General features: G+C 37.7%; 2 non-coding genes across 2 annotated transcripts; one reads left to right on the top strand and one right to left on the bottom strand.

The window, feature by feature from the left end:
* Positions 1-373: 373 nt before the first annotated feature.
* Positions 374-481, top strand: LOC148580129 (small nucleolar RNA R71). Its single transcript, XR_015899192.1, has one exon. It is a non-coding gene; the product is annotated as a small nucleolar RNA R71 (small nucleolar RNA).
* A 9,403-nt stretch (positions 482-9,884) lies between these two features.
* LOC148580128 (small nucleolar RNA R71) lies at positions 9,885-9,992 on the bottom strand. The gene has a single exon (XR_015897147.1). It is a non-coding gene; the product is annotated as a small nucleolar RNA R71 (small nucleolar RNA).
* Positions 9,993-12,880: the final 2,888 nt, after the last annotated feature.

Raw genomic sequence — 12,880 nt, 5'->3', positions numbered from 1 at the left:
CTGCTATTGCAGGGTTCTTAGGATCATAAGCTTCTTCTGCATAAGAAGCTTCTTGAGTACTGTTGGATGCGGCTTGCATTCCATTCAGACTCTGAGAAATCATATTGACTTGCTGAGTCAATATTTTGTTCTGAGCCAATATGGCATTCAGAGTATCAACTTCAAGAACTCCCTTCTTCATAGGCGTCCCATCACTCACAGGATTCCTCTCAGAAGTGTACATAAACTGGTTATTAGCAACCATGTCAATGAGTTCTTGAGCTTCTGCAGGCGTTTTCTTTAGGTGAATGGATCCACCTGCAGAAGTATCCAATGACATCTTTGATAACTCAGATAAACCATCATAGAATATATCCAGGATGGTCCAGTCTGAAAGCATGTCAGAGGGACACTTTTTGGTCAACTGTTTGTATCTTTCCCAAGCTTCATAGAGGGATTCGCCATCTTTTTGTTTGAAGGTTTGAACATCCACTCTAAGCTTGCTCAGCTTTTGAGGAGGAAAGAACTTGGCTAAGAAAGCTGTGACCAGCTTATCCCAAGAGTTCAGGCTATCTTTGGGTTGAGAGTCCAACCACACTCTAGCTCTGTCTCTTACAGCAAAAGGGAAAAGCATGAGCCTGTAGACTTTAGGATCTACTCCATTAGTCTTAACAGTATCACATATCTGCAAGAATTTAGTTAAGAACTGAAAAGGATCTTCAGATGGAAGTCCATGAAACTTGCAGTTCTGCTGCATCAGAGAAACTAATTGAGGTTTCAGCTCAAAATTTATTGCTCCAATGGCAGGAATGGAGATGCTTCTTCCATGTAATTTGGAATTAAGTGCAGTAAAGTCACCAAGCATTCTCCTTGCATTATTGTTGTTAGGTTCGGCTGCCATCTCCTTTACTTGTTCGAAATTTTCAATAAGGTTGTCTCTGGATTGTTGTAATTTAGCTTCTCTTAGTTTCCTCTTCAGAGTCCTTTCAGGTTCTGGATCAGCTTCAACAAGAATGCCTTTTTCTCTGTCCCTGCTCATAAGAAAGAGAAGAGAAAAAGAAAAGAAGAGGAATCCTCTATGTCACAGTAAAGAGGTTCCTTATTGTTAGTAGAAGAAAAGAAGAAGAGAAAAATCTGAACTCAGAAAAAGAGAGAGAGAGAGGGTTCGGATTTTTGGTGGGTGAGGGAGAGATGTTAGTAGATGAATAAATAAATAGAATAAGATGAGAGAGGGAAAATTTTGAAAATAATTTTTGAAAAAGAGTTAGTGATTTTTGAAAATAGTTTTTGAAAAAGGTTAGTAATTTTCGAAAATTAAGATTTAAAAATTGAAATAATTAGTTAATTAAAAGGAAATTTTGAAAAAGGGGGGAGATATTTTCGAAAATTAGAGAGAGAGAGTTAGTTAGGTAGTTTTGAAAAAGATGAGAAACAAACAAAAAGTTAGTTAGTTGGTTGAAACAAATTTTGAAAGGATAAGGAATTGGGAAGTTAGAGAAGAGATTTTGAAATCAAGTTTTTTTTTTTTAAAAAGTAAGATAAGTAGATATTTTTGAAAAGATATGATTGAAATTAGTTTTTGAAAAAGATTTGATTTTTAAAAATCACAATTAATGACTTGATTCACAAGAAATCACAAGATATGATTCTAGAACTTAAAGTTTGAAACTTTCTTAACAAGTAAGTAACAAACTTGAAATTTTTGAATCAAAACATTAATTGGTGATGTTATTTTTGAAAATTTGATATAAAAATAAGAAAAAGATTTTTGAAAAATATTTTTATAATTTTCGAAAATAACTAAGAAAAATGAAAAAGATTTGATTTTTGAAAAAGATTTTGAAAAAGATAATATTTTTAAATTGAAAATTTGATTTGACTCATAAAAACAACTAGATTTTAAAAATTTTTGAAAAAGTCAAATCTAATTTTCGAATTTATGAGAGAGAAAAAGGGAAAGATGTTTTTTTGATTTTTGAATTTTTAATGAAGAGAGAGAAAAACAAGAAAAATGATGCAATGCATGAGAATTTTAGATCAAAACATGTGATGCATGCAAGAATGCTATGAATGTCAAGATGAACACCAAGAACACTATGAATGTTAAGATGAACACCAAGAACATATTTTTGAAAAATTTTTAATGCAAGGAAAACATGCAAGACACCAAACTTAGAATTCTTTAATGCTTAGACACTAAGAATTCAAGAATGCATATGAAAAACAAGAAAAGACACAAAACATGCAAATGCAAAGATCAAACAAGAAGACTTACCAAGAACAACTTGAAGATCATGAAGAACACTTATGAATGCATGAATTTTCGAAAAATGCAGGATGAATATGCAATTGACACCAAACTTATAACATGACTCAAACTCAAACAAGAAACACAAAATATTTTTTATTTTTATGATTTTATGATTTTTTTTTGTATTTTCTTTTAATTTTTTCGAAAATCATTTTCAAAAAGAAAAATAAGGATTCCAAAATTTTTAATATAAATTCCAGGAATCTTGCCATGTTAGTCTAAAGCTCCAATCTGAGGGTTAGACAAGGCATAATAGCCAGTCAAGCTTTAGCAGAACTTTACATTCAACAGCCAATTTGCTAAGAAAGATAAAGAAGCTCTTCTCTTGAGTCCAAAAGAATTGAGGCATGGCTTTACAGCCAACCAGGCTTCATCATGCTTCATGAAACAGTAGAATTCATTCTTAAAAATTCTGAAGAAAAATATATTTTTGAAAACATTTTTTTTTCGAAAACAGATGAGAAAATTTTTGAAAGATTTTTGAAAAATTTTTGAAAAGAAAACAAAAAGAAAATTACCTAATCTGAGCAACAAGATGAACCGTCAGTTGTCCAAACTCGAACAATCCCCGGCAACGGCGCCAAAAACTTGGTGCGCAGAAATTGTGATTACACTTTGATTATGTAAAATTTATCGCTCTTTCTTTCCCTGGTAATGGCGCCAAGAACATGATGCCAATACCATGGTTCACAACTTCGCACAACTAACCAGCAAGTGCACTGGGTCGAATCCCACGGAGATTGTTGGTATGAAGCAAGCTATGGTCACCTTGTAAATCTCAGTCAGGCGGATATAAAATAGTAATGGGGTTTTCAAAAATAATTAATAAAATAGTGATAGAAATACTTATGTAAATCGTTAGTGAGAATTTCAGATAAGCGAATAGAGATGCTTTCGTTCCTCTTAACCTCTGCTTTCCTGCTATCTTCATCCAATCAGTCTTACTCCTTTCCATGGCTGGCTTTATGTAATGCATCACCATTGTCAATGGCTACTTTCGGTCTTCTCTCGGAAAAATGATCCAAATGCCCTGTCACGGCACGACTAATCGTCTGGAGGCATCACCCTTGTCAATGGTTACATCCTATCCTCTCAGTGAACATGTTCAACGCACCCTGTCACGGCACGGCTATTCATCTGTCGGTTCTCGATCATACTGGAATAGGATTTACTATCCTTTTGCATCTGTCACTACGCCCAGCAATCACGAGTTGAAGCTCGTCACAGTCATTCAATCATTGAATCCTACTCGGAATACCACAGACAAGGTTTAGACTTTCCGGATTCTCTTGAATGCTGCCATCAATCTAGCTTATACCACGAAGATTCTGGTTAAGAGATCTAAGAGACACTCGTTCAATCGAAAGTAGAACGGAAGTGGTTGTCAGGCACGCGTTCATGGGGAATGATGATGATTGTCACATTCATCACATTCAGGTTGAAGTGCGAATGAATATCTTAGAAGCGAAATAAGATGAATTGAATAGAAAACAGTAGTACTTTGCATTAATCTTTGAGGAACAGCAGAGCTCCACACCTTAATCTATGGAGTGTAGAAACTCTACCGTTAAAAATACATAAGTGAAAGGTCCAGGCATGGCCGAATGGCCAGCCCCTCTGATCTAAGAACCAGGCGTCCAAAGATGTCTAATACAATAGTAAAAGGTCCTATTTATAATAAACTAGTCACTAGGGTTTACAGAAATAAGTAATTGATGCATAAATCCACTTTCGGGGCCCACTTGGTGTGTGCTTGGGCTGAGCTTGAGTGTTGCACGTGTAGAGGTCCTTCTTGGAGTTTAACGCCAGCATTTGTGCCAGTTTGGGCGTTCAACTCTGGTTTTGGATCCTTTTCTGGCGCTGGACGCCAGAATTGGGCAGAGAGCTGGCGTTGAACGCCAGTTTGCGTCGTCTAAACTTGGGCAAAGTATGGACTATTATATATTGTGGGAAATCCCTGGATGTCTAATTTCCAACGCAATTGGAAGCGCGCCATTTCGAGTTCTGTAGCTCCAGAAAATCCACTTTGAGTGCAGGGAGGTCAGAATCCAACAGCATCAGCAGTCCTTCTTCAACCTCTGAATCTGATTTTTGGTCAAGTCCCTCAATTTCAGTCAGAAAACACCTGAAATCACAGAAAAACACACAAACTCATAGTAAAGTCTAGAAATGTGAATTTAATATAATAACTAATGAAAACGTCCCTAAAAGTAACTAGATCCTACTAAAAACATACTAAAAACAATGCCAAAAAGCGTATAAATTATCCGCTCATCACAAGGCATTGAGGTAGATAGAGCTAAGGTGGAACTCATTGAAAACTTACCCCCACCAAGTGATGTCAAGGCAATTAGGAGCTTTTTAGGGCATGCCGACTTTTACAGAAGGTTTATTAAAGATTTTTCAAAGATAGCCAAGCCCTTAAGCAATCTCCTTGTATCTGATGCACCATTTGTCTTTGATGAAAAATGCATGCTAGCATTCGAAAACTTGAAAAAGAGGCTGTCCTATGCCCCTATCATTTTCCCACCTGATTGGAACTTACTATTTGAACTGATGTGTGATGCATCTGATTTTGCAGTAGGGGCAGTGTTAGGGCAGAGGAAAGATAACTTAGTCCATGTGATATACTATGCCAGCAAAGTCCTCAATGACACTCAAAGAAATTACACCACCACTGAAAAGGAGTTGCTGGCAATAGTTTTTGCATTTGACAAGTTTAGATCATACCTCATTGGTGCCAAAGTGATTGTTTTCACAGACCACACAGCACTTAAATACTTGTTTGCCAAGCAGGAGTCAAAACCAAGACTGATAAGGTGGATCTTATTGTTGCAGGAATTCAATATTGAGATTAGAGACAAGAAAGGTGTGGAGAACAAGGTAGCCAATCACCTATCCAGGATCCCTCATGACAAAGGTGGAACACATGATACAAGTGTAAATGAATGTTTCCCAGATGAGCAGTTAATGACGGTTCACAAAGCACCCTGGTTTGCAAACATTGCCAATTTCAAGGCAACTGGGGCTTTACCTCCAGAGATCAACAAACATCACAAGAGAAAGCTCATCAATGACGCAAAGTATTTTGTTTGGGATGAACCATATCTCTTCAAGAAGTGTTCAGATGGAATCCTGAGAAGATGTGTTTCAGAAGAATAGGGACGAGAAGTCTTGTGGAACTGCCACGACTTGTGCTATGGAGGCCATTTTAGAGGGGATAGAACTGCAGCCAAGGTGTTACAAAGCAGATTCTTTTGGCCTACCCTTTTCAAGGATGCCAAAGAACTAGTAAAGAACTGCAATGAATGTCAAAGAGCTGGAAACTTACCCAAAAGAAATGAGATGCCACAGAATTTCATCTTAGAACTGGAACTATTTGATGTGTGGGGAATCGATTTCATGGGACCATTCCAACCTCATATGCAAACAAGTACATCTTGGTAGTAGTGGATTACGTTTCCAAGTGGGTAGAGGCTATTGCAACCCCAACGAATGACAACAAGGTAGTCATGAACTTCCTCAGAAAGAACATCTTTAGCCAGTTCGGAGTCCCCCGAGCACTCATCAGTGATGGAGGGAGCAATTTTTGTAACGGACCGCTAGAAGCGCTCCTCCTACGATACGGGGTGAAACACAAGATTGCCACGCCTTACCACCCCCAAACAAGTGGGCAAACTGAGATATCTAACAGAGAGCTAAAAAGGATTCTGGAAAAGACTGTAGGAGCATCAAGAAATGATTGGTCAAAGAAGCTGGATGATGCTCTTTGGGCATACAGAACGGTATTCAAAACACCAATCGGGATGTCCCCATATCAACTGGTGTATGGAAAAGCTTGTTGATGAGCGGATAATTTATACGCTTTTTGGCATTGTTTTTAGTATATTTTAGTTAGTTTTTATTATGTTTTTATTAGTTTTTAAATAAAAATCACTCTTCTAGACTTTACTATGAGTTTGTGTGTTTTTCTGTGATTTCAGGTATTTTCTGGCTGAAATTGAGGGACCTGAGCAAAAATCTGATTCAGAGGCTGAAAAAGGACTGCAGATGCTATTGGATTCTGACCTCCCTGCACTCGAAGTGGATTTTTTAGAGCTACAGAAGCCCAATTGGCACGCTCTCAATTGTGTTGGAAAGTAGACATCCTGGGCTTTTTAGCAATATATAATAGTCCATACTTTGCCTGAGATTTGATGGCCTAAACAGGCGTTCCAAATCAGCTCAAGAATTATGGCGTTTAACTCCAAAACTGGCACAAAAGCTGGAGTTAAACGCCCAAACTGGTACAAAAGCTGGCATTTAACTCCAAGAAAAGTCTCTACACATGGAAGCTTCAATGCTCAGCCCAAGCACACACCAAGTGGGCCCGGAAGAAGATTTCTGCATTAATTACTGATTTCTGTAAACCCTAGGCTACTACTTCTCTATAAATAGGACCTTATACTATTGTATTTACATCTTTGGACGTTTAGTCCCTAGACCTTGGAGGCTGGCCATTCGGCCATGCTTACACCATTATAACTTTTGTATTTTCAACGGTGGAGTTTCTACACACCATAGATTAAGGTGTGGAGCTCTGCTGTCCTTCATAAATTAATACAAAGTACTATTGTTTTTCTATTCAACTCAAGTCTATTTCTTCTCCAAGATATTCATTCGTTCTTCAACTTGATGAATGTGATGATCCGTGACACTCATCATCATTCTCACCTATGAACATGTGCCTGACAACCACCTCTGTTCTATTAGCAATGGCTTGAATGCGTATCTCTTGGGTTTTTAATCTAAGATTGGAACTTTCATGGTATAGGCTAGAATTATTGGCAGCCATTCCTGAGATCCGGAACGTCTAAACCTTATCTGTGATATTATGAGTAGGATCTGGGAAGGGATGACTGTGACGAGCTTCAAACTCGTGATTGTTGGGCGTGTGACAGACGCAAAAGGATTAATCGATCCTATTCCAACATGATCGAGAACCGATAGATGATTAGCCGTGCGGTAATAGCGCATTTGGAACATTTTCACTGAGAGGATGGGAAGTAGCCATTGACAACGATGATGCCCAACATAAATCTTGCCATGGAAAGGAGTATGAATGATTGGAAGAAGGCAATAGGAAAGCAGAGGTTCAGGAAGAACAAAGCATCTTCATACGCTTATCTGAAATTCTTACCAATGAATTTCATAAGTATCTCTATCTTATTTTATGTTTTATTTATCTTTTAATTATCAATTCTCCATCACCATCTGAATTAGCCTGACTGAGATTTACAAGGTGACCATAGCTTGCTTCAAGCCGACAGTCTCCGTGGGATCGACCCTTACTCACGTAAGGTTTATTACTTGGACGACCCAGTGCACTTGCTGGTTAGTTGTGTGGAATTGTGGCAAAGTGTGATTCACGTTTAAGAGCTCTAAGTCCTTTGGCGCCATTGTTGATGATCACAATTTTGTGCACCAAGTTTTTGGCGCCGTTGCCGGGGATTGTTCGAGTTTGGACAACTGACGGTTCATCTTGTTGCTTAGATTATGTACTTTTCTTTTTATTTTTTAGAATTTTTGAGAATGAATTCTAGAGTTTCAAGGTGATGTTCTTATCATCACAAAAGCTTATTGATTCTCATCATTTTAGCTGCTGAATGTAATGTCCTGCTGAAGCTTGGCCAACCATGTCTAATCTTTTTAGACTGAAGCTTTAGACTAACATTGCATGATTCCTGCAATTCTTGTTAAATTTTTTTATTCTCTTTATTTTCTTTTCCATATAAGTTTCAAAAATCACAAAAAAATTATAAAACCATAAAAACCAAAAATATTTTATGTTTCTTGTTTGAGTCTAGTGTCAATTTTTAAGTTTGGTGTCAATTGCATGACTTTCTTCTTCTTGCATTTTTCGAATTTATACATATTGTTCTTCATTGATCTTCAAGTTGTTCTTGATGATTTCATTGCTCTGATCTTTAAATTCTCTTGTTTTGTGTGTTTTGTTGTTTCTCATATGCATTCTCAATTTGTTAGTGTCTCTTATATGAAAATTTTTAAGTTTGGTGTCCTGCATGCATTGTTTATTTGATCTTAGTTGCATTTTTTATTGTTGTTTCTCATCATCAAAAATTCAAAAATATTTTAAAAAATGTGTCTTTTCAAGTCAATAATACAGAGAATTGAAGATTCAGAACATTCACCAGAGGAATCAAACAGAAAAAGCTGGGCGTTCAAAACGCCCAGTGAAGAAGGAAAACTGGCGTTTAAACGCCAGCCAGGGTACCTGGCTGGGCGTTTAACGCCCAAAAAGGTAGCATTTTGGGCGTTAAACGCCAGAATGGATGCCATTCTGGGCGTTTAACGCCAGAAGGACACAAGAGGGAAGATTTTGCTTTTAATTCAAATTTTTTTTAAATTTTCATAATTTTTCAAAATCAAATCTTTTTCAAATTACATCTTTTCAATCATATCTCTTCAAAATCAATTTCTTTTCATTTTTTTAATTTTCGAAAATCCTTGTTATAATTAAAGATTTACTTCAAAATTTTCAAGTTGTTACTTGCCTATTAAGAAAGGATCAAACTTTAAATTTTAGAATCATATCTTTTAATTTCTTGTTAGTCAAGTAATCAACTTTAATTTTACGAAAAAAAAACTTTCTTTTTCTAAATTGATTTTCAATCATATCTTCTCAATCATATCTTTTCAATCACATCTTTTTCAAAATTAACTCTCAATCATATCTTTTTAATTTCTAATTTCAAACTCTTTTCAAAAATCACTTAATTTCTTTCCTAATCTTAATTTTCGAAAATCTCAATCAAAATTTCAAAATTTCTTTTAATTATTTCAAAATCTTTTACTTTAATTTTTGAAATTTCTTCCTTCTATTTAAAAGACTAACACTCCTCCTCAAGGTACAATTCGAACTCCCTCCTTCTTTATATGTTCGAATTCTCTTCCATCTACCTCCTCCTTCTATTCTTCTTTTCCTCTGACACCTCAAGAAATCTCTATACTGTGACCTAGAGGATTCCCTACATTCTTGTTCTCTTCTCTTTCATATGAGCAGGAACAAAGATAAAGGCATACTTGTTCAAGCTGATCCTGAACCTGAAAGGACCTTGAAGAGAAAGCTAAGAGAAGCTAAAGAATAATTCTCTTTAGAGGGCCTAACAGAGCTTTTCAAGGAAGAAGAAACCATGGCAGCCGAAAACAACAATGCCAACAATGCAAGGAAGGTGCTTGGTGACTTTATTGCACCTACTCCCGACTTCTATGGGAGAAGCATCTCAATCCCTGCCATTGGAGCAAACAACTTTGAGCTTAAGCCTCAATTAGTTTCTCTAATGCAACAGAATTGCAAGTTTCATAGACTTCCATTGGAAGATCCTCATCAGTTCTTAGCTGAATTCTTGCAAATCTGTGACACTGTCAAGACCAATGGGGTTGACCCTGAAGTCTACAGACTCATGCTTTTTCCTTTTGCTGTAAGAAACAGAGCTAGGACATGGTTGGATTCACAACCTAAAAAAGCCTGAACTCTTGGGAAAAGCTAGTTAATGCCTTCATGGCAAAGTTCCTTCCACCTCAAAAATTGAGCAAGCTTAGAGTGGAAGTCCAAACCTTCAGACAGAAGGAAGGTGAATCCCTCTATGAAGCTTGGGAAAGATACAAGCAATTGATCAGAAGATATCCTTCTGACATGCTTTCTGAATGGAGCATCATAGGTATTTTCTATGATGGTCTGTCTGAACTATCCAAGATGTCATTGGATAGCTCTGCTGGAGGATCTCTTCATCTGAAGAAGACGCCTGCAGAAGCTCAGGAACTCATTGAAATGGTTGCAAATAACCAATTCATGTACACTTCTGAAAGAAATCATGTGAATAATGGGATAGCTCAGAAGAAAGGAGTTCTTGAGATTGATACTCTGAATGCCATATTGGCACAGAATAAAATATTGACCCAACAAGTCAATATGATTTCTCAGAGTCTGTCTGGAATGCAAGCAGCAACAGGCAGTACTAAGGAAGCTTCCTCTGAAGAAGAAGCTTATGATCCTGAGAACCCAACAATGGAAGAGGTGAATTACATGGGAGAACCCTATGGAAACACCTATAACCCTTCATAGAGAAATCATCCAAATCTCTCATGGAAGGATCAATAGAGACCTCAACAAGGTTTCAACCACAATAATGGTAGAAGAAACAGGTTTAGCAATAGCAAGCCTTTTCCATCATCTTCTCAGCAACAGACAGAGAATTCTAAGCAAAGCCACTTTGACTTAGCAACCATTGTCTCTGATCTAATCAAAACCACTCAAAATTTCATGACTGAAACAAGGCCCTCCATTAGAAATTTGGAGGCACAAGTGGGTCAGCTGAGTAAGAAAATTACTGAACTCCCTCCTAGTACTCTCCCAAGCAATACAGAAGAGAATCCAAAAAGAGAGTGCAAGGCCATAACCACAACCCACACGGCCGAACCTGGAGAGAAGGAAGAGGTAGTGATCTCCACTGAGGAAGACCTCAATGGACGTCCACTGACCTCCATAGAGTTCCCTAAAGAGGAACCATGGGAATCTGAGGCTCACACTGAGACCATAGAGATTCCAGTGAATTTACTTTTGCCATTCATGAGCTCTGATGAGTATTCCTCCTCTGAAGAGGATGAAGATGTTACTGAAGAGCAAATTGCTAAGTACCTTGGAGCAATCATGAAGTTAAATGCCAAGTTGTTTGGTAATGAGACTTGGGAGGATGAACCTTCATTGCTCATCAAAGAACTAGATGACTTGACTAGGCAAAAATTACCTCGGAAGAGACAAGACCCTAAAAAATTCTCAATCCCTTGTACCATAGGCACCATGACCTTTGAGAAGGCTCTGTGTGACCTAGGGTCAAGCATAAACCTCATGACTCTCTCTGTAATGGAGAAGCTAGGGATCATTGAGGTACAAGCTACAAGAATCTCACTAGAGATGGCAGACAATTCAAAGAAACAGGCTTATGGACTTGTAGAGGATGTCTTGGTAAAGGTTGAAGACCATTACATCCCTGCTGATTTCATAATCCTAGAGACTGGGAAGTATATGGATGAATCCGTCATCCTTGGCAGACCCTTCCTAGCCACAGCAAAAGCTGTGATTGATGTTGACAGAGGAGAATTGATCATTCAAGTGAATGGAGACTCCCTTGTGTTTAAAGCTCAAGGATATCCCTCTGTCACTGATGAGCGGATAATTTATACGCTTTTTGGCATTGTTTTTAGTATATTTTAGTTAGTTTTTATTATGTTTTTATTAGTTTTTATTTAAAATTCACTTTTCTAGACTTTACTATGAGTTTGTGTGTTTTTCTATGATTTCAGGTATTTTCTAGCTGAAATTGAGGGACCTGAGCAAAAATCTGATTCAGAGGCTGAAAAAGGACTGCAGATGCTGTTGGATTCTGACCTCTCTACACTCGAAGTAGATTTTCTGGAGCTACAGAAATCCAATTGGCGCGCTCTTAATTGCGTTGAAAAGTAGACAACCTGGGCTTTCCAGCAATATATAATAGTCCATACTTTGCCCGAGATTTGATGGCCTAAATTGGCGTTCCAAGTCAGCTCAAGAATTCTGGCGTTTAAGTCCAAGACTGGCACAAAAGCTGGAGTTAAATGCCCAAACTGGCACAAAAGCTGGCGTTTAACTCCAAGAAAAGTCTCTACACATGGAAGCTTCAATGATCAGCCCAAGCACACACCAAGTGGTCCCGGAAGAAGATTTCTGCATTAATTACTTATTTCTGTAACCCTAGGCTACTAGTTCTCTATAAATAGGACCTTTTACTATTGTATTTGGACACACATCTTTGGACGTTTAGTCCCTAGACCTTAGAGACTGGCCATTCGGCCATGCTTACACCATTATCACTTTTGTATTTTCAACGGTGGAGTTTCTACACACCATAGATTAAGGTGTGGAGCTCTGCTGCCCTTCATAAATTAATACAAAGTACTATTGTTTTTCTATTCAACTCAAGTCTATTTCTTCTCCAAGATATTCATTCGTTTTTCAACTTGATGAATGTGATGATCCGTGACACTCATCATCATTCTCACTTATGAACATGTGCCGGACAACCACCTCTGTTCTACTAGCAATGGCTTGAATGTGTATCTCTTGGGTTTATAATATAAGATTGGAACCTTCGTGGTATAGGCTAGAATTATTGGCAGCCATTCCTGAGATCTGGAACATCTAAACCTTGTCTGTGGTATTCTGAGTAGGATCTGGGAAGGGGTGACTGTGACGAGCTTCAAACTCGCAATTGTTGGGCATGTGACAGACGCAAAAGGATCAATGGATCCTATTCCATCATAATCGAGAACCGACAGATGATTAGCCGTGCAGTGACAGCGCATTTGGAACGTTTTCACTGAGAGGACGGGAAGTAGCCATTGACAACGGTGATGCCCAACATAAAGCTTGCCATGGAAAGGAGTATGAATGACTGGAAGAAGGCAATAGAAAAGCAGAGGTTCAGGAGGAACAAAGCATCTTCATACACTTATCTGAAATTCCAACCAAAGAATTACATAAGTATATCTATC

This window comes from Arachis ipaensis, chromosome B10 (genome assembly GCF_059453495.1).
Source record: "Arachis ipaensis isolate K30076 ecotype BB chromosome B10, ASM5945349v1, whole genome shotgun sequence".
NCBI classification, from domain to species: Eukaryota; Viridiplantae; Streptophyta; class Magnoliopsida; order Fabales; family Fabaceae; genus Arachis; species Arachis ipaensis.
Note: the sequence above shows the minus strand (reverse complement) of the source record. Positions and strands in the feature narration are given on the sequence as shown.